The following is a 19,595-nucleotide window of genomic DNA, read 5'->3' on the forward strand; positions in this document are numbered from 1 at the left end:
CGTATATGGTCCAAGTTTTCGGCCCATATGTCCTCCAGAGAAAATTCTTGCAGTTCTCCAACAATACAAGACATACTAAGCTTTCTTCAAACAGGCCTTGATTTACCTCTAGCTATCAGTTCATTGAGAGTCCAAGTATCGGCTATTTCAGCCTTTACGGGTATTTCCTGGGCAAACCATGCACTGGTACAACAATTCTTCAAGGGAGCTACTAGGCTCAGACCCCAAAGAAAACCAAGGTTTCCTAAATGGGACCTCCCTTTAGTGCTGGATTTTCTCTCAAACCTTGGAAAGGATTCTACGGAGCCTCTGTCCATAAGGGATCTCACTCTCAAGACCATCTTCTTGGTAGCTATAACCTCAGCCAAGAGAGTTTCTGAGATTAGGAATCTAGGTTCGGAAGAACCCTTTCTGACTTTCTTTCCAGATAGGGCAGTATTGATTCCCATGTTGGGATCGCATCCCAAAGTAACCTCGGTCTTCCATGAGAATCAGGAAATTGTGCTTCCCACTTTCAAAAACTCAGAGAGTCAGGATGTTCATCCTCTGGACGTAGGACACGCGCTGAAACAATATTTGGAAGTCACAGCTCCCTTTAGACAAACGAAATTTCTTTTTGTTCTCCCTCATGGCAAGAATAAAGGATTGCAAGCTTCGGCTAGATCTATCTCTACCTGGATCATTCAGATCATTCAGAGGGCGTACAGAGCAAAGGGCTTGGCTCCTCCTGAGGCATTAACAGCTCATTCAACACGGAGTATTTCAACATCGTGGGCAGCTTCTCGCCATGTGGCGCCTGAAGTTATTTGCAGAGCGGCCTCTTGGTCTTCTATTAATACCTTTGTTTCTCATTACTGTGTAGAGCCAGCGGCTCTGTCTTCTGTTAATTTTGGTTTGCAAGTTTTGTCGGTTGACAATGCTAAATAAACTTTTGTTCTTTGCTCGACATTTTGCCCACCCGGGTGTGTTTGGCGAGTTATTTCCCACACGTATGCTGCCATGGAGCCTTTCAGGAAAACGGAAAATTTATATCAAATACTTACCGTAATTTTCCTTTCCTGATAGGCTCCATGGCAGCAGGAGTTCCCTCCCAAATGTCTGGAGTCGGCTAGTTACGGAACACTGATAGTGGCCAGGAGCAAAGATTTATGGGAGTTGGGTCCTATTGGGTAATCGTGGAGGCGGGGCTACCCACACGTATGCTGCCATGGAGCCTATCAGGAAAGGAAAATTACGGTAAGTATTTGATATAAATTTTCCGTTTTTTGTTTGCTTGAATTACTCCTAATATATAATCTGATCATTATCTAAACCATAATAATACACACAATATTTTACAATGACATATTTATTGAAAACATAAATAGTAAGCAAGGCATTATTTTATCTGTTCAAATATATCTAAAGCCAAAACTTTTTTTTATTTGTGATTATTCACACCAGCCCAGTACTCTGTAGAGCATTATCCACTTCAGCCCCGAAACGATTTACCCCCTCCCTGACCAGAACAATTTTTGCAATTCGGCACTGTGTTGTTTAACTGAAAATTACGCGGTCACCCAAACAAAATTTACGTCCTTTTTTTTCTCACAAATAGAGCTTTCTTTTGGGGGTATTTGATCACCTCTGTGTTGTTGTTTTTTTGGGCTATAAACAAAAAAACAGCCTAAATTTTGAAAAAAAAAACACATTATTTTTTACTTTTTGCTATAATAAATATCCCCCAAAAATATATATATATATATATAAAAAAAATGTCCTCATTTTTGGCCGATATGTATTCTTCTACATATTTTTGGTAAAAAAAACGCAATAAGCGTATATTGATTGTTTGCACAAAAGTTATAGCGTCTAAAAAATAGGGGATAGTTTTATGGCATATTTATTTATTTATTAGTAATGGCGGCGATCTGCAATTTTTATCGGGACTGCGACATTATGGCAGAAACATTGGACATTTTCAACACTATTTTGGGACCATTTTCATTTATACAGCGATCAGTGCTATAAAAATACATTGATTACTGGGTAAATGACACTGGCAGTGAAGGGGTTAACCACTAGGGGGCGATGAAGGGGGTTAAGTGTGTCCTAGGGAGTAATTCTAACTGTGGGGGGGGGGGCTACAACACACATGACAGTGATCACTGCTCTCGATGACAGAGAGTAGTGATCTCTGTCCTGTCACTAGGTAGAATGGAGAAATGCTTTTTTTTACAAAAGCATCTCCCCGTTCTACCTCTCCGTGACATGATTGCGGACATGAAGTCCGCGGGACACACGGTCACGGTAATGGAGAACGCCGCGGTTGGGCGCGTGCGTGCCCGCAGCACCGCTTCTTAATGGGGACGTACTTGTATGCCCTTTTGCCCACCAGCGCCATTCTGCCGACCTATATCGATGTGCGATGATTGGGAAGCAGTTAAATGTTAACATGTGTTGCATTAGGGCAGCCCATTTATTTGATAACAAAACCCTCTTTTTAATGTCAATTGTTAAACAGGGTATTTTATTTTTTGCAGGCTGGCTGGTAAGTGGGTTGGGAAATCGTTTGTTTGTTTGTGATGTACGTTGCCCTTTCATGAGCACCTTACAGGAAAGGCTAGTTATAGGTTGGGGTGGTTGCCACCTCATTACTGATCAGGCATTTGGAGGTGCATAGTAATATTTGGGTGGAAAACAACCTCCAAACTCTGACTACAGGTCCTGAAGGGGTTAACTCATCTGTGTGTAAGTCTGGAAAAGGAACAGTAAATACCCAGCACTTGTCTATGATGGAGAGGGAAGCCATACACACTGAGGAGCAAGCGTGGTGGACTATTTTTGATTGAGATGGTTAGGCTGCTGATGACCTGGCCTTTGGGACCCCTGGAGCAGTAGATGAATTTAACCCTGCATGGGATATGTTTTTTGTGGGCATTGAGCCATAGCTTTACCTTTGAACCATGTGTGTATAGCATTTGAACTTTCATTTATCTAACAAAAGTGCTCCTCAAAAATTGTTTAAGATGTCGTTGAGTTGGGCATTTCCATCGTTTAAGTTGTATTCAATGCTGCCTGATACTGAAGACCCATTCCCTACAGAACTCCACCCAAGGGTCACAATTTCCAGTAAAAACCCACTTGACCTATCAGTCGTTTGATATCATATATTTTCTGATCCACCACTGTTGCTTGATGTATGTTGGTGAATATACACAAAACTATTTAAGAGAGATCTGTACAACATGGCTTTACCAATATGCAAAGGAAAACTATATGGCCAATGTTCAGTTTACAGAAATGTCACATTCTTAAATTAATTTAAAAGACTGGTGTTCTGGATCAATGTTTTAAATATGTGACCTCCTCTAGAGCATTATTGCAGCTATGACTTGAATTTATTTTTGTATACAGCTTATATTTTTTATTTTCTAATGCCCCCCAGGACTCTGACTATTCACATTATGGAACCTATTGTGTAATGTATACAGTTTGCTCTCTGCTGAAGAATAGCATTCTGTGTGTTTTCTCCATTAGCATTACTGTAACACTGTACATATATGTAACAGATACAAAGTAAAATTTAGTGATTGCTGTACAACCAGTAATTTACATTAATTTGTAGCAACAATTGATTTGCTTGTTTTAAATGTCACATTCTGTAATGCATTTCCTCTGTTTAGTTTACAAACTTTGGTGCTATACATGTGTTTTCAGACTGATGAAATGCTAGGAAGCTCAAAAGCTTACAGTCATTTGTTTAAAGCCACAATGAACTCCATTGCTTTTGCATTACCTTTAAGGATCTATATTGCAGTGCTTCTGTCTGTGATGTACAGTATATGAGAAGAACTACTTCAGCTGTGTGATTGCGTGCATTGGTTATTAATATGCGCATTCTAAGTACAACTGACTCTTTGCTGTGCTATATTTATGCACATGACATTATAAACTTAAAGCAAATCTGGCCTTTTTAAAAAAAACTGCTTAATTGTTAGTGTAAATGAAATGTAGATTATCAGAAGCTGAAAGTTCTTGGAGAAGCTGAAAAGGCCCTGATATATCTACCTTCCGCCCGCGAATAATTATGGAGTACATAGTATCCTTGGTTACTCATTCACAAAAAAATAGCTGCAATAAAAATAAACAAAGCACACACCTGACAAATGTCTTTATAAAAAATAAGTCACGCTGTAATTCCATCTTCAATATCTAACAATGTAGATTCCCATCAATGATAATTACGTATGAGCTTGGGTTTGATCTGAACTTGGGTCTGGACCAAACCTGGAAGGAAGCTGTCACACCCACTGCCACCCAATCAGGTGCAGACAGGTGTCAGGTACCTGACTGTGGAGCCTGAGATGAGGGTGGCCTCTTCCACAATTCCTGTCCAAGCACCCCTTGTAGTGGAGGGACTGCTAGGGCATTGGAAGGGTGTAGGTGCCTGGAATCTGTAGGAGTGAGCTGTATCTTGGAGACACAGGATTCCTTCCAGTGGTGGTGTGGAGTCCGGTCGTAAGCCTTGTTCAGCGAGAGCCAGGCAGACAGGTGCAGAATAAAGGAACAAGGCTAGCAGACATGGATTAAAAACAGGAACACAGGAAACAAATCTGAAGACAATCCAGCACTGAAGGCAGGCAGATTCTAAGGCCGCGTACACACGGGCGGACTGTCTGCCCAACTAAGTTCGGCAGACAATCCGACAAACAGTCCGTTCAAAATTAGCATGAACGGACTTGACCACACACGATGAGCAGACAGTCCGCTGAAAGCGTGCGTGATGACGTGTACGGCACGTACGACGGGACTAGAAAAACGACGTCCTATACACTGCAATGCAACCTTCGGCCGTGTAAACCCTTTCTGAGCATGCGCCATACTTAGTCCGTCCAACTTGCCTACACAGGAGCGGACTGTCCGCTGAAACCAAGTTTGGACGGGCAAAACCAAGTTTGAACAGACTGTCTTACGGAAATTCTGTAAGACTTTGTTCGTCAGACTGTCCGCTGAAAAAGTCCGCTGAAGCCCACACACGAGCGGATTCTCCGCTGAAACACTGTTCAGCGGACTAAGTTGGGCAGACAGTCCGCCCGTGTGTACGCGGCCTTAGTTTAAACAGGCTTCCGGGTGCCAGAATCTGTGGATGCATGCGCATGCTTATGTGTACGTGCATGTGCTCGCACATATGCACCAATTCTAGTCTTTGCTCGTCTTGGTCTATGCTTGTGACTCTGCACATTAGCGCATTAGCATTTGCTGAAAGGGAATCAGCAGCTGCTGAATGGGAATGAGCACTTAATGAAAGGGAATGAGCACCTGCTTCACGAGATCCTAGACACCAGGGCATTCCCAACACCGCAGTTGCATATACATAAAGGGGAGGGGATGCATGCGACATCATTATCTGGCTACATGGCCATATTACGTCTATATTATTGATTCAAGTTCAGACCAAACCAAAGCTTGTTGGTGACTACGATAAACAGCAAGTGTAAACCTGCCCAAAAAAATGTGCCACTGCCAATAGACTTTTTGCTGTGAATGATGTTTCCCAACTCCACAACTACATGTAAACAAAGGTGTGGGATATCCCAGATGACATAATAGACTAATTATGGTGATGACCCTGCCACTTAGGTGCTGGCTAGGGAAATGTCATTTATGGTTAGGAGTCTGCTGGGAACTGATGTCACAGTCTCTTGTGTCCTAGCAACCAAAGACATTTGTGGCCGTAGAGCAGAGAGTTTTCATTCAGGGGTGGTAGTAATACTGCCACTAAATTAATGACTTCTGGCTGCAACTGGAGGATCGCTTTAGTGGGTGGCAGAAATTGTTTTTAGTTTGCCCTTTCCCCAAGCTGTGGGTACTGTGATAATTCCATCGCTGTTTTCATATATTAATCATCTTTAGAAAAATATACATATATGCATTAATTTCAGTATCATTTAGCTTGTAATATAATTTTAGCAATTTCTGTGACAATCAGTTAATAATGCATGTGTATTCTGAGTATGCACATTACAAATTCTTTGCTCATTCCTGCAGTGTGATGTAATTTGTAAATTAGAGACACAATTGTTTTACACCTGCCGCACAGCGTTGATCAGTATATACAAAATGTGGTCTTTCACTCTTTTGTTTCTTGATTGACCTACAAAAGCATTACACTGTAATGGCTTGCAGGCCCCTCTGGCATTGAAACTATTAGTTATAAGGCTAGACTTTGTTATTTTTGGCATTGCATTGTGTAAGTTAATTAGGTTACTGGAACCTGTGTCTCACGCGATAAGAGTTTGTCTCACGCATGGAATTAGCAGAATCGGGATAGAGGCTGATTCTTTGTGACTTTCAGGAATTTCATCAGCATATCCTCCTTTGTGTAGAATACAGTATGGTAGGTGGTAGTCATAACTAAAACCTCTATTTACTGTATGCGCGCATTTTTCATTTAAAAGGTGTTTCCTAAAACACTTGTTAGTTGAGGCTAATCACATAAGGAGCTCACTGTATTAGGCGAGAATGAAAATAATGTGACAGGTGAGTACATTGTTCTCTGCTCTGTCTAAGGCAACTGCTAAAGCCAATAAAATGTAAAAAAAAAGACATCTGCCTTTTAATTTTTAAGTACATTGGTGCAATTGAAGTGAAACTCATCTAATGGTTTAGTTCTTAAAGGCTTAGTTCAGTTTTTCAAAAGTGGGTGGAACTCCGCTTTAAGGCACAATTTTAACTACATTTTAGAATTTACAATTACATATTCCCATCCCCCAGGAGACCTCACTCCTGGGAGAACCACCACTAACCAAGTGGAAGCGCCATAACTTAGATGGGTCCCACATTTTTGTAACCATGTATTTACTGACCAAAGACTCCTTGACCTACCACATGAGCTTGAGTGACACCTCAATCAAGCGAATCCCTCCACACCTGCAGCACCCTCAGCACCCCCTCCTGCAGGCCTAAAGACCAAATATCTGCCCCTACCACATTCAGGTTAACACCATCGTCCCTCCAATAGCAGACAGACTAATCCTCCAGCTCCTGGTGGCGAACCACTAAGCCCCCGAACTTAGCCACAAACCCTCCTACCTCCCTGTTTAACTTAATTCTCATCTTGTTCAGACCAATGGAGTTAGCAAAATGCCAAACATGTCTAGCCACAATATCTGAACATACAATGATGCATCAAGCGAGAATGTCAAATTTGACCTCCATCACCCGGACCCCCAACTCATTACCCCCAACCTGCAGCACTAAAATATCTGGGGGCCTTTCAACTTGAGAATAGTAATGAAATGCAGAGGGAACCTGGCCGCACATCAAGCCCCGTATCCCCAGCCATTTTAGAATAGTCTCACTCCGTAGACTGCCAAGTTGCCTGCCCTCAGGATGAGCGTCAGCCCTCACAGCCCCACAAAAACATAGGAATCCCCAAGATCCAGATAAAACCAGGAGGAAGATCTGAAGGAAAACAAAAACAGAGACCCACACAAAAACCTACAATGCAAAGAACAGCTGACAACTTCAGAGTACATGAGGGCAAACATGAATCTTAAAATGATCAGACTCCCACCTCCCTATGCGTCTCACAACCTGAGGGTCTCAACCCCATCTGGCCCCACCGCCGTAGCCGCCCAAACATGAAAGGAATGAGCATTGAACTGGGAAAACCTCGCTGCCCGCCCCAGCAAAACAATGGCGAAAAACAGCCAAAAACTAAAATCGCGACAAGGACAATGCATCCTTGTGCAGCAAAAAGGCACCAAGTGCCGACCCCTTCGCTTTGACAAACCGCCAAACAGCAGATACTGGGCAAACAGAGTCTGGCAGCCCCCGAAACAAGAACACAGTAACCCCCTTTCCCAACGGATTCATTTTAGATTTTCCAATATAAATCCGGATGCAATCATCAGCCACTATCATATCCGAGGCTCGCAGCCCACCCACACCACAGCTGTTCCAGCTAACCAGTTCCCCAGTCCGGAATGCCCCAAAAAAGGCCAGTGCAAAAGCCACAGTGAACAGCTGCACCTCATAAAGAGAGATGCAGCCTGCGGACAACTATTTCACCAATTCCTGATGCAAATCAAACGAGACCGGGCATCTGTTATCTAGCTTCACCCTCCCATGCCAAAAACCCTTCATGGCCTGTCTCACCATAAAGTCTTTGGTAACATCACTCAAGCCATGCATCCGGAAGAGGAAAGTGGCCAAGCCCCTGTTCAGTTCTGAAACTGATGTGCTCCTGGCAAATTCCATCTCAATAAAATACAATAGCAAAGACAATAGATCTGGAGTGGAAAAACATCCACCGACCAAACTTACCAAAGTGGACCACTCACCCCAAACCGATGAATATGCAGCCCACATGTCCTCCTTCACAGATCGACACAATCCTCTGCCGATGCCAGCCTTTGGTACCCCTCCCACTGGAAACGAGGCAATGAACCGGCAATGGAATTCAGAATATCTAGGACAGCTTGCACAAAAACAATTCATACTTAAACACCGCAAAACAAGATGACACAGTAAGTGCACCACCGGCGACGACGAAGGCAGACAGGCTGGACACAAACTTCCACCACCCCCATGTTGTTGCAATGAAAACAAATTAGACGATCCTGAAACTTAGAGCCATAGACATAATGCGGCAGGCAAACTTAAGCATACCCAATAAGGACTGCAATTATTCAAGCCTAACCTTCTTCGCTGTCTTGACCTCATCAACCATCCGATGCAGATCTTCTGATCTTGTAATTGGCAAGCGACATTCCATCATTCACGTGCCAATGACAATACCCCAGTATTGTATGACCATGGCAAGACCCCCCGTGATTACAGGCGCCAGAGGAATCCCAAACAGTGTCGCAATAGATTCCAAAGTGTGTAAAAAACAGAACCATTTGAGGAATTTGATGGGCCAATGCAAAGGAAATCATTGAAATGGCATATCACCTATCCTACCTGCCTCTCTTCCCATACCACCCATTCAATGAAGGTGCTAAAAACCTCAAAAGAGGCGCAGGAAATTGAACAGCCTAACAGGAGACAGTGGTCAAGAAAGAAGTGCCCATCTCAAAACAACCCAGCAAATGTTGGCTCCCAGGGGGAACCAGCAGCAGGCGAAAAAGCAGATTTGATATCTGTCTTCGTCTACAACAATCCCTGGCCGTAATGTTGCACCCAACCAACTGCGGCATCGAACGATGTATATGACACCACAGCCAAGTCTGAAGAAATTGAATCGTTCACCGAAGCTCCCTTTGGATACTACAAATGGTGTATTTACCTAATTTATGTTGAGTTCCTTTTTGGGGATCACCCCCAACCGAGACACATGCAAAGACAGACTGGGCAGAAGGTTGAATGGTCCAGTCATTCTCCTAAATTCCACCTCTTTTGCCAATTTGTCAGAAACAAACTGAGGAAAATGGCTTGTGGATTTCAAATACTGAGGCCGTGAAAATGGAGCCACCAGCACAGAACATGGACGCGAAAGCTATGAGCAAAACCATCAGCCAGGAAATATGCCGCCTCCTTCTGTGGACAGCTAACTAGATATGGCACCATCGCAGGAAGGCCTACCGCTGCCCTCCCTTTTTGAAGCAGAATCCCCTGGGTTGGGACTTCTCTCTCTTAAAACATATGGTATAACTGTGTGAGCCCCTGCAACCAGGGCACTCATCACGGAAAACGACAGGCATGACCCCTCGCTGAACTGCCAACAAACTGCTTTTTTTAAGGTTGTCAGACTGTCTAGCAACACCCGCACCACCGCCCCCCTCCCCCAAGAAAGGGCTTCCCTGAAGCACTCGCCTGAGCCATGAGCTTCATCCAAAGCCCAGTGTCCTTATGATCGCAGCACAAGCCAGGCCACAAGGCCTTACACTGGTGGAACTGCTCATCATAATGCAGCCAATCAGTACCCCCAGCCAGGTCACAACGGGCCAATAACTCCCAAAAACCTGCAAAAAATGCTGCCAAAACCATCACAGCATCCGGGGCTTCGAAAGCAGATCCTGAAGAAAGTCTGGGGAGCCTGAACCTCTCGCTGACCTGATGCCCTCCAAAGAACCCCACTTGGAAACCCTAAACTAACTGTCCCACCCTGGCAACCAGAGACAGACATAGAGTGTGACTTACCAGGCTGCAGCCGTGCTGAACCACGACCTGCCATTCGTCTGGATTCCAGCTAGCTCAGCAAGGCAGGGCGTCTCTCTGTAGACCGCCCGTCATCAACTTCGCTGATGACCTCACCCAATTCGTCAGAAAATTCCCACTGTATCAGCGTCCCTTGCGCCCTGTTTTCTGGTCACTCATCTGCCCCAGCCATATCTTGTAAGGATGATGAGCTGTGGGATAGTTTAGAACCCCCAGCTGCAGCAGGGACATGCTGTCACTTTAAGGGGGCAGATCCTCCAGTTCGAGTCTCCGCCCTTCTTGCACTGACATTACCAGGCGGCAGCAGCACTGGAGGACCAGCAGAGGGTGCCTGAATCCTCCTGCAGCCCATAAATGATCTATTTGCTGGTTGAGCTCCTCTCTGCACTGAAGCCACAGAGAGAGCTGACGGCTCCGGATCTGTGTGGCGGCGGCGGACAGGGAAGTAAAGTGGACTTCCCCTCCATGCGATCTCCTCCAGCATCCAGGGCAGATGATCTCCGGCCGGGAGCAGCTGAGAGGCTGTGACACCCCCTACTGCATGTTCCGATTGTCTCGCCCGCTCAGGAGGCTGACGCAAGTTCCGGTACCTGAAGAGAGGGGTAGGAGGGAGAGTCAGGGAGAGTCAGAGCAGAATACCCCCTCCCCCTTGGATCCCACAGACGACGAGGATTCCTCCCAGGGCCACTGCTGGGACTGGAAGCATGAAACCCCACAGCAGGCATGTCCCTATGACAGAGGCTCCTACCTTGACGCTGGACCTGGGGGACAGGTAAAGAACTGAGGCGCACAGGAGGGCAAACCCTCCTAGCATGTTTCCGATCAGGTGAGGAAGTAGCAGGTGAGTGAGCAGCTTTTGACCCCCCCAGCATGTCCGATATATACTGCTACAGCCACTGTGGGCCCCAATCCTCTGCAGCGGCCCTGACTTGATCTAACAAGGCCTCCAAGATGCCCATTATGTCACTTACTTGCGAGGGGGCGAAGCTTACACATCTCCTGACTCCTTGGAATGTGAGAGAACTACCTCACCGCAAAGACCCTCTCATCTGAACCCTGCCCCTTCAACCTCTGCCTCCAATCAGGTAAGGGCTACACCCCCACCAAACACACTGACCTAGCTGACTGTTGCCTAACCCTGTTCCTCCCTTAGTCATGCCACCCCTCCATCCATTCGCTCCTCCAGGTCTCACTTTCTTCACTGTATTGGGAAAGATAGCTGATGGGGCCTGTATGATAAAGGGGACTTTCAGATTGAGATAAGTATTCCAAAAAACAACATTCCTTTTGGGTGGAATGTTTCCATTTTTTCATGCATATTTTCCTGAGTTACTGTCGATTAAAGATTGAAGTGGTAACATCGCATATTTAGGTTCTTAGCGCTATGTGACTTCTCATTGTGATGGTCATACTGTTCTGGTAAGCCTTTAATATGGGCAATGGTGTAGGTGCATGTATTGTATTTTTCTCAGTGAAAAACTTTTTTACACCATATGATGATTTTTTCATCTTTATTTTACAGTGGACTTTTTTGTTTGCATGGACATTCTATTATAGGCACACATTCTGGACTGTTATCAGTTTCCATTTTGTTTTATGAGTGTTGCACTTCAGTTTGGGTTTATTTGATATTACCATTTTGTATCCAATGGTGTGCTAGCTGCTGGTTTAGGGATTTTACCATTGATGCATTTTTTCATTTTAAGCACCCAGGCTGCATGTTTAGATAAGGCCCTGCTTAAAATTCTAAGGGAAATACAATGCAGGCCCCTTTTTTTAAAGGGATATTACAGAATAAAAATTCATTAAATAAAATGCTGGGCCATTATAGTGAACCAAACTTTCTCCAGTATGCTCATCCCTACAAGAAAGAATCTGGTGCAAATGGGAGGATTCTGCTCCTGTCAACACTGAATTCACCCTAGAGTTGGCATATATTTTGGGAAATGTATATATACAGACACAGAAAGCATGGCAAGAAGATCTACTCACTAATTCCGCGTACACATGACCGGACTTTCCGGCAGAAAAGGTCCGACGGTCTTCCTGGCGGAGTTCCAACCGAACGGACTTGCCCACACATGAACTGACCAAAGTCCATTAGTTTTAAATGTGATGACGTACGACGGGACTAGAAAAGGAAGTTTAATAGCCAGTAGCCAATAGATGCCCTTGCGCCGTATTTGGTCCGTTGGACCAGCATACAGCCGAACGGTTTTGCCGATAGAAATTGATTCTGTCGGAAAGATTTATTGTTCTATTTCTAATTTCTTGGAATTTTTTAAAGAAAAATGATCGGATTATCCCACACATGACGTAATGTTTCCGTTGGACCTTTTCTGCTGGAAAGTCCGGTTATGTGTACGCGGCATAAGATATCTGAAGCATGGAATGAATGTTTTTAGCAATATTAAACAATACAGTCACACAAGACTTTCATCATAACCACTTGGCTTTACTGCTACAGGGTGGCCGATCTGCGCAAAGTGATACTGCACTTCTGGGTAGGGGGTGCATGCCACCAGTATGCCATTCCTGCTGTGATTAGCCACAGCAGAAGCTAATCAGAGAGTGCTGGCCAATAGATGACTGCCAGCACCCGCTGATCAGTTAGCAGACAAACTGGATGGAGCTCTGCTTATGTAAACAAGGCAGAGCTCTGTCCTGTAAGGATTTGCTGAATTTTGTTTCTCTGCAAAGCAGGGGATAAAATGCAACACACTCCTTAATGAAAGCAGCACATAATACACACAAGAATACTGATTAGGCACACATTTAACCCTTTGATTGTTCTAGAAGTTTAACCCTTCCCAGTCAGTGTTATAGCACAGTGACAGTGCTTATTTTTAGCACTGATTACTGTATTACATAGTACATAGTTACAGTTAGTCTGGCTGAAAAAGACGCAAATCCATGTAGTTCAACCAATATATATATACAATCCACAGTTAATAGTGTCACTGATTCCCACAAGGTGTCCATTAGTGTCCGATTGTCTGCTGCTATAAATCATTGATCCCCACCATTACTAATATAAAAATAAATAAATAACAATTCCAGCATACTGTATATCCCATAGTTTGTAGACACTATAACTTTTAAGCTTATTGGGAATTTTTTTTTACCAAAAATATGTAGCAGAATACATATTGGCCTAAATTTATGAAGAAATTAGATTTTTTAAAAATGTTTTATTGGAAAGTAAAAAAAATAAATTAAAAATAATATATATATATATATATATATATATATATATATATATATATATATATATATATATTCAAAATGTTTTTTTTTTTTGTTTATAGCACAAAAAATAAAAACCGCTGTGGTGATCAAATACTACCACCAGAAAGCTCTATTTGTGGGAACAGAATTAAGCTAATTTTATTTGGGTACAGCGTTGCATGATTGAGCAATTGTCAGTTAAAGTAATGCAGTGCTACATAGTTACATAGTTAGTAAGGTTGAATAAAGACACCAGTCCATCCAGTTCAACCTGAGTGAGTGTCTACAATTGTCCCTATCCTTGTACATTGCACACTCACATCAGTCCCTACCCTCAAGGAGCCCACAATCCAAGGTCCCCGTTCATATACTAGGGCCAATTTTGGACAGAAGCCAATTAACCTACCTACATGTCTTTTGGAGTGTGAGAGGAAACCGGAGTACCCAGAGAAAACCCACGCAGGCACAGGGAGAACATGCCAATTCCAGGCAGGTAGTGTCATGGTTGATTTGAACCAGCGATCCTTTTTACTGCTAGGCGAGAGTGCTAACCACTACACAACTGTGCCGCCCACTACACCACTGTGCTGTATCGCAAAAAATGGCCTGGTCATGAAGGAGGGTAAATCTTCTGGTCAAGTAGTTAAAGAAAAGAAAAAGACCTCCAGGACAGTATTGTTAGAAATCCTGCCTGTACCTTGAGCCATATAAAAGAGGCAGCTTAAGGAACTCAAGTGGCTGTGGAATTGGTGCAGGAAGGAGGGTTTTTGGATCCTGGATGTAGAATATGTTTTTGTTGTATTCAAATAGATGTGTGAAGACCTAGGGGTGGAAACAGGAAGTAGGAAGTTATGAAGTGAAACTAGAGAAACAGATATACATGTGGCTCACCGCTGGCTAGAAATAAAGTTCTTCACAAGGTTCATCTGACAACTCATCATTGCTTCTACAAAATCTACACTGGAGAACTGGGCTGACATTTTGATCAGTTACCAGCTCTATAGCAGAGACAGACTGCACCTAAATTTTGTGAATAGAATGACAGAACTAAAGCTACTGATACATGAGGAGGATTTTGACTTTGTGGGATTATCAGAAACCTGGTTTAACTGCACACATGACTGGCATTTGATACTCCCTGTATTAGAGGTACAAGAGGAGGAGGGTGTGCATGTACCTCAAGAGTGATTTGATAGTGAATATGAGGGATTACATAACTAACAAGGCAAAGGAGGAGGTGGAACCTTTGTGGATGGAGCTTTAAAGAGATTGTAAAGCTCCCTTTTCTATAGAAACAACAAACATGTTATACTTGCTCTGTGCGGTGGATTTGCAAAGAGCAGCCCAAATCCTCCTCTTCTCGAGTTCCTCTTCTGTGATCCAGGCCCCTCCCTCCTGTTCAGTGCCCCCACAGCAAGCAGCTTACTATGGGGGCACCTCAGCTATGTCACAGCCCCCTGTGTCTATTCAGACATGGAGCCCTGACCTGGCCCCGCCCCCTCTCTCTCATGATTAGCTACCTGACTTTTATTGACAGAAGCGGCAGCCAATGGCGCAGCCGCTGTGTCTCAGCCAATCAGGAGGGAGAATCTCAGGTGGCTGAGAAAGTTATGGACATTGCTAGTCAGAGAGGGACCTCAGGTAAGTATTAGGGGGGCTAAGGGGGGCTGTTTCACACAGAAGAATTTTTATCTTAATGCATAGAATGCATTAACATAAAAAAAACCTTCTGACTTTACAACCCCTTTAAAGGGTAAAAACACACAGGATATGAATACTGGGTGTATGTTATTGACCTTCCAATCTGAAGAATGAAGAGGAGACAGATCAGCAACACAGTTCATAGGCTTCCTCAGGGGCAATAGCTACCTGAGGTTTGAAACTCTCCTTGCTGGGGAAAGACAATCTCTCGGGGGCTCCAGACTATGTATCAGCTTCCCAACCACCATCTGGACACACCTCCACAGCGATTGGTTAGGCTCTGATCAATATTCTGGCTGGTTATTTGAATTCTCCCTCCCTAAGCTCTAGAAACTTTTTTCTAGAGGCAGGGGGAAGCAATCACAAACTTCCAGCCTCTGAAACCCTGAACAGACCAGAACAAACAATCACTGCTTCCTTGATTGCAGAGAGAGACAAATGTTAGATTTATCTATTATCCTACACCAGATGGGTGCTACACAATCATAAGTCTCAAATATAACATCTGCTATTGTTATTACATTTCTCTCCACTACCAGCAGCAGGAAAGGTAACCTAAAGGAACAAGCGTTTGTCTATGCACCACAAGTTCTTTCATCTAAGTTTCAATCCTTAATGAGAGAAAGAAATATTGTGCATAGAAAATCCTCGGTTAATTATCCTCAAGCAAATGGAGAAATTAAGAGATTCAACAAAAGCCTTAAAAAAGCTCTTTAGACTGCAAATTTTACAGAGAAATCCTGGCCTTCAGTGACTAGACATACAAATACAAATACAAATACACAAACATTACCAGCTGAAATGCTACATAGCAGACAAGTGTGCATTAAACTACATGGTGCAGGCAAACAACTCCCACAAAATCCAATACCTCCAAAATAATTTGCTAAGATATACTGTTCAAAAGCATGGAGTAAGAGAAGAGGAGGTAAGTGACCTCTCTCTAATATTGTTACACAGGGCAGGTAAGTATAATAACTATATTTATTTGACACCAATATTATTTTATCCTTTAGTATCAATTTAATATTTTGCTGTATAACTAATCTGCCTCTCAGATTAAAGGACACAATAGCTTTATTTTGGTAAAGCATGTGCGTGGCCAATCTTATTTTTCACCACTGGAAGAGTCTACTGGCTGTGGCTATACTATCATGACTTTTATCACTGCTATTCAGTTCCTTCTTTATTGTCTTTGATCTCCTATGCCATTTATACAACTGAGCAGGGTTAATGTAATCAAATGCAAGCTTTCCTTGTCCTCTCTTGACTGCAGCATGCGGCCTAACTAAGGCCTCATGCACACGAGACGCAGTTAAACGCGCGTTCAGATGCAGTTGGACAGTTTTTTCAACTGCACCTGAACTCATTCAATGTTATCCTATGTGTCCATGCACACAGTCTCGTTTTTTTCCGTTTATATGCAGTTGCGTTTAATCTCGTTTTTCCAGAAGCAAAAAAATGCGTTCAGAAACAAAAATTTCTGCGTTTCAGACGCAAAACGCGGCAAAACGCGGTAAAACGCGGCAAAACGCCGCTACCGCGTTTAGCCGCGTTTGCGTTTATATGCGTTTTTAAAGGTGACCTTTTTTTTTACATTAAAAATCTCAAAAATGATTGCAAATGATGAAAAACCATTAGAAAAATATTTTAAACAATTGCAATTGCAAGTGGACAATCCACAACTTGTGGCAAGTGACGTGGCAAGTGGACAATCCACAACTTGTGGCAAGTGACATGGCAGGTGGCAAGTTATGTGGCAAGTGGACAATCCACAACTTGTGGCAAGTGACGTGGCAGGAGAAGTGGCAAGTGACGTGGAAAGTGGACAATAGACAACTTGTGGCAGGTGATGTGGCAAGTGACCTGGCAGGTGACGCGGCAAGTGACTTGGCAGGTGACGTGGCAAGTGGAAAATCAACAACTTGTGGCAGGTGACTGGCATGTGACGTGGCAAGTGGACAATCCATAACTTGTGGCAGGTGACGTGGCAAGTGACGTGGCAAGTGGACAATCCACTTGTGGCAGGGGATGTGGCAAGTGACGTGGCAAGTGGACAATCCACTTGTGGCAGGTGACTGGCATGTGACGTGGCAAGTGGACAATCCATAACTTGTGGCAGGTGACGTGGCAAGTGACGTGGCAAGTGACGTGGCAAGTGGACAATCCACTTGTGGCAGGGGATGTGGCAAGTGACGTGGCAAGTGGACAATCCACTTGTGGCAGGTGATGTGGCAAGTGACGTGGCGAGTGGACAATCCACAACTTGTGTCAGGTGACGTGGCAAGTGGACAATCCACAACTTGTGGCAGGTGATGGGGCAAGTGATGTGGCAAGTGGACAATCCACTTGTGGCAGGGGATGTGGCAAGTGACGTGGCGAGTGGACAATCCACAACTTGTGTCAGGTGACGTGGCAAGTGGACAATCCACAACTTGTGGCAGGTGATGTGGCAAGTGATGTGGCAAGTGGACAATCCACTTGTGGCAGGTGACGTGGCAGGGGATGTGGCAAGGGACGTGGCAAGTGGACAATCCACAACTTGTGGCAGGTGATGTGGCTGGTGACGTGGCAAGTGGACAATCCACATCTTGTGGCAGGTGACGTGGCAGGTGACGTGGAAAGTGGTGTGGCAAGTGGACAATCCACAACTTGTGGCAGATGGCATGGCAGGTGACGTGGAAAGTGGACAATCCACATCTTGTGGCAAGTGACGTGGCAGGTGATGTGGCAAGTGACGTGGCAAGTGGACAATCCACAACTTGTGGTAGGTGACGTGGCAGGTGATGTGGCAAGTGATGTGGCAGGTGATGTGACAAGTGGACAATCCACATCTTGTAGCAAGTGACGTGGCAGCTGACGTGGCAAGTGACGTGGCAGGTGACGTGGCAAGTGACATGGCAAGTGGACAATCCACATCTTGTGGCAAGTGATGTGGCAGCTGACGTGGCAAGTGACGTGGCAGGTGACGTGGCAAGTGACATGGCAAGTGGACAATCCACATCTCGTGGCAAGTGACGTGGCAGGTGATGTGGCAAGTGATGTGGCAAGTGACGTGGCAAGTGGACAATCCACAACTTGTGGCAGGTGACGTGGCAGGTGATGTGACAAGTGACGTGGCAGCTGATGTGGCAAGTGACGTGGCAAGTGGACAATCCAAAACTTGTGGCAGGTGACGTGGCAAGTGATGTGGCAAGTGGACAATCCACAGCTTGTGGCAAGTGACGTGGCAAGTGGACAATCCACAACTTGTGGCAGGTGACGTGGCAGGTGACGTGGCAAGTGAACAATCCACAACTTGTGGCAGGTGACGTGGCAAGTGACGTGGCAGGTGAAGTGGCAAGTGACGCGGCAAGTAGACAATCCACAACTTGTGGCAGGTGATGTGGCAAGTGACGTGGCAGGTGATGTGGCAAGTCACGTGGCAAGTGGACAATCCACAACTTGTGGCAGGTGATGTGGCTGGTGACGTGGCAAGTGGACAATCCACAGCTTGTGGCAAGTGATGTGGCAGCTGACGTGGCAAGTGACGTGGCAAGTGGACAATCCAAAACTTGTGGCAGGTGACGTGGCAAGTGACGTGGCAGGTGACGTGGCAAGTGATGTGGCAAGTGGACAATCCACAGCTTGTGGCAAGTGACGTGGCAAGTGGACAATCCACAACTTGTGGCAGGTGACGTGGCAGGTGACGTGGCAAGTGAACAATCCACAACTTGTGGCAGGTGACGTGGCAAGTGGACAATCCACAACTTGTGGCAGGTGATGTGGCAAGTGATGTGGCAAGTGGACAATCCACTTGTGGCAGGTGACGTGGCAGGGGACGTGGCAAGGGACGTGGCAAGTGGACAATCCACAACTTGTGGCAGGTGATGTGACTGGTGACGTGGCAAGTGGACAATCCACAGCTTGTGGCAGGTGGCATGGCAGATGACGTGGAAAGTGGACAATTCACATCTCGTGGCAAGTGACGTGGCAGGTGATGTGGCAAGTGACGTGGCAAGTGGACAATCCACAATTTGTGGCAGGTGACGTGGCAGGTGATGTGGCAAGTGGACAATCCCCAACTTGTGGCAAGTGACGTGGCAAGTGGACAATCCACAACTTGTGGCAGGTGCCGTGGCAAGTGACACGGCAAATGCAAGTGTACAACTGCTCTCTATGCTGCTGCTGCTCACTCTGATCAAAATAGCAGAAATAGTTAAAAAAAATGCTTTGAGAGCTTGGGGAGGGTCTACATGATGTTATCTTTATAAACGCGTTTAAACGCAAACGCGTCTAAACGCGTCTAAACGCGTCTAAACGCGGCATGCAAACGCGGCAAAACGCGCTTTTCTGAACGCGCGTTTCAGCTTTTTTTTAACAGAGGTTTCATCTGCGTCTCGTGTGCATGAGGCTTAACACTGCAAAAGAAACAGCAATGCCCCCTTAGGACATAATCAAACTGGTATTCATACTTATTTCATTTCATCCTCTGCAACTGAAAGGGATTATGGAAAGAGTCATCGGTCATTTGGCAAAAG

This window comes from Lithobates pipiens, unplaced genomic scaffold (assembly GCF_037356315.1).
Source record: "Lithobates pipiens isolate NorthernLeopardFrog02 unplaced genomic scaffold, aLitPip1_a1.2 Scaffold_16, whole genome shotgun sequence".
Classification (NCBI taxonomy): Eukaryota; Metazoa; Chordata; class Amphibia; order Anura; family Ranidae; genus Lithobates; species Lithobates pipiens.